The 3,324-nt window shown below is 45.6% G+C and overlaps 1 pseudogene; it reads left to right on the top strand.

The window, feature by feature from the left end:
* The first annotated feature begins 216 nt into the window (after window positions 1–216).
* Window positions 217–1,304, top strand: Magea13-ps2 (MAGE family member A13, pseudogene 2; annotated as a pseudogene).
* Window positions 1,305–3,324: the final 2,020 nt, after the last annotated feature.

Genomic DNA, 3,324 nt, shown 5'->3' with positions numbered 1-3,324 from the left:
GGTGTGTGAGGACACAGGGTGAGAGTTGAGAGAGTCCCTTCCTCATGCACAGTCCTCACTACCTACATGCCTACCCTAGATGTATTGAAAATCTGAGGGACTTGGAGTGGATTCCTTCCCCTTTCCTATTTTTCTGCCTTACTCACAGATTAGCGTCGTGTCTTAGGAAGCTGGATGGCCTAGTCACCTGAAACAGGCTGTACCTAGCCTTTCATCATGGCGAAGATCTTGTACAGTACTGTTTTAGGACAATCGATCCACACTGAATTAGGTTCTCTAATTCAGGGACGGACACTTGCCCAGGTGTCAGGATGCTCGAGGTGACCTTGATACCTTCTGTGCCACTTCAGAGACAAAAAGTTGTTCCGAGAATTGATCTCGCCCAAGAGGAGACATACACATAGAAGCCATTTATATTCATTTCCTATAGGCCATGGCATATGTGATAACAGTATATTTTGTTCATAGAACATTCTCTGTGGAACCCAATGCCATAACTCAGGGGCTATGTCTGTCGGAGGAATGCTGGATTCATCCCAGAGGGCTCAGAGCCTCCTCTCCCCCGAAAGCCATGGGATACAGGGCAGGACCCAATCTGTTGGGCTTCAGAAAGCCAAGTATGGGAACTGCTTGACCCTGAATCCCCTTGGCAGGATTCAGTCAATACAAAGAAAGTTGATTTGATTCTCTTTCTGCTCCGCAAGTACAGGAGAAAACAGCTGACATCCTTCTTAGAGTTTCTGTATATGATCATCTGAGATTATGAGGAACACTACCCTGTGATCTTTACTAAGGCTGCTGATTGCATGAGGTGATGATTGGCATTGACCTAATGCAAAGGAATCCCACTGTCTACTCTTACTCTCCTGTCCATGCCCTTGGGCCACTTATGATGGCATTAGCATGGTTCTCCTGGCATACCCAAGACAAGCATGGTAATCACATGCCATGTATCACCTTCAAAGAGGACAATTGTGCCATTGAGGAGGTACTGTGGCATATATTGAAAATAGTGGGGCTATATGTAGAGAAGGATCCTGTCATGTCTGCATAGGACAGAAGCCTCATTAGTGAACCTTTTGTGCATGAACTGTACCTGGAATGCAGACAGGTGCTGGACAGAGACATCCTAGTCATGAGTTAGTGTGGAGACCCAGGACACATGCAGAAACCACTTAGATGAAAACACTGTTTTGTTTTTTTTTGCCAGAATTATTAAGCAGCATCCCAGATCCTACCCCACTAGGAATGCAGAGACTTTGAGAAATGAGATAGAGCCTAGATCAGGTTCGCCCAACAGATAGAACTATGCTATGACTGGCACTCATGCTAGTGCACTGGCCTTCCCATCCCACATCAGGTCAGTCAGAGGGTTTGGGGTAAGTACTGTACCCTTGTTTGAGAAACCGTGTGAGGAGAGTGTGAACCATTGCATTCTGTCTGTACTGACTGTGGGACTTGGGCGATGTCCTTATTGCAATACGTTGTCTCTTTAACTATAGGTTCCATAGCTGGAGATTCACATTGTGGATGGCATTGTTAACACACCTCCTGTTGCTGCTCCATTTTAGGACAATCTGAGAGTTTTATAAAGAAATGAGATTGACTTATGTCTAATGTTTCATATGTCTCAAGATACCATGGTATTCTACTAGGGACTACACAGGAATTGGGAAAGAACTTGGCATTTTCCTGAAATACAGAATAAAATTATACATTTTGGCTAAATGGTTTTAGTCTCCCGTTCTGGTCAGCATATCCATTCATCGTGCAGAAAAGATGAAGTTCATGTTCAAGAGCCCTGCCAGAAACACAAGTGAGAGTTCCATTTTATCTCTAATATGAGCACAGGAAGGCTCAGAGGGGTCCCCTGGGGCAAGTAGTCTCTTTTCAGTGGGATGAACCAAGGCAGTAATAGCTCTCAGAAATATTGACCAAGTAAATGCCATAGGGATGTGTGAATGACTCAGGGCTGAGAGAAGGGAAAACTGCTCTGAGCTGTCACTGTTGGTGTCCTGGAGGACGCAGGCTGGCATGTCACTAGGTGATTGAACACTTGAAGAACGTACACCATCAGGAAGGTTGGGTTGTATCCCTATCACCTAAAAACAGGAAAGCAAAAGGTGCATACGTCATTCCTGTCCTGGTGCTAGAGTTACAGATGAACATAGCACATGTAGGGCATCTTTTCCCCACCCTCTTCACAACACATAGGTTAGGATCACAGGGATGTGGGACCTAGAACTCCTTCTCTCGTGCACTTCTGCCTTCCCAGAGAGTGTCAGAAGAGGCACAGGAGTCTACTAAGATCACTGTGTGTATTAATGTTTCCCCTGCGTGAGATGAGTACCTCAGGTGACCCTGGTGAACCTGAGAACAGAACAGCCTGTCAGCAGCAAGAGCTCATCACCAAAACAATTGAGGTTTTAGACGAAATCATTTATGTATGTATACATGAGTGAGAGTTTGAATATGTGTGAGTTTGAGCAATTGAGAGAGAATATATTTGAATGCCGTTCTTCCTTCTACATTGAGGGAAGGATGTCCCTTTTTTCTGCTGCTGCAGTCTGTTCACTCTCTGTACCTGTTTCCCAGGATGTTCTCACCCTACCAGACCAAGGCTGTCCCTCTGACAAACACAGGACTCTTCCTAGTTCTTTGTAATGTTTATGAGACCAGCAGTAGAAGGACCTTCCAGGAGGCTTATGTTAGCTACTGAGAACAGTCTTAAAATAAAGTGGATCACATGAGTCAAGTATATGTAGAGATTGTCCCTGAGTGCATCCTGGATAGCTGGGTGTTCCAGTGTGGGAGTTTCTGTCCGTTCCCAGCCCGATACAATGCCCATTAAACTGGCTGTGCCTCCGTGTGTGAGCAGTTCAATCCCTACACATTTTCCCATCTTTTCTGATGTTCCTGATGCCTCCCCTGGTCTACAAAGGACATCCTGCCCTCAGCCCTGACTGTCTTTCACACTGCCCCAATCACCAGTTGACAGAGTGTTCTTGTGTGGCACAGAAGAGACTCACAGGCAAAGGTTCACTGCTAGATCTAAAGGAAAGTGAGGATTCTCAGCCTCTCAAGAGAACAATGGAATTGTGAGGAGTGCAGGGGTCAGACGATGCCTTACTTCTAATTTCAGGATCGACACCCTGTCCGCCTTTCTACCTGCAACTATGCACATGAGGATCTTGGCTGTGTTTGTGACTTGGAGCCATGTTGGGAGGTTTCTGAAACACAGAAGGCCAGTCTGAGCCTTCTGAATTAAGGGAGGAAACTACGTAGACGTTAAAGTTTCCTTTTAGAGTTGTGGTGCAAAGGTTA

Source organism: Rattus norvegicus, chromosome X (assembly GCF_036323735.1).
Source record: "Rattus norvegicus strain BN/NHsdMcwi chromosome X, GRCr8, whole genome shotgun sequence".
NCBI classification, from domain to species: Eukaryota; Metazoa; Chordata; class Mammalia; order Rodentia; family Muridae; genus Rattus; species Rattus norvegicus.
The sequence above is the reverse complement of the archived record's forward strand: the minus strand, read 5'-3'. Positions and strand labels throughout refer to the sequence as shown.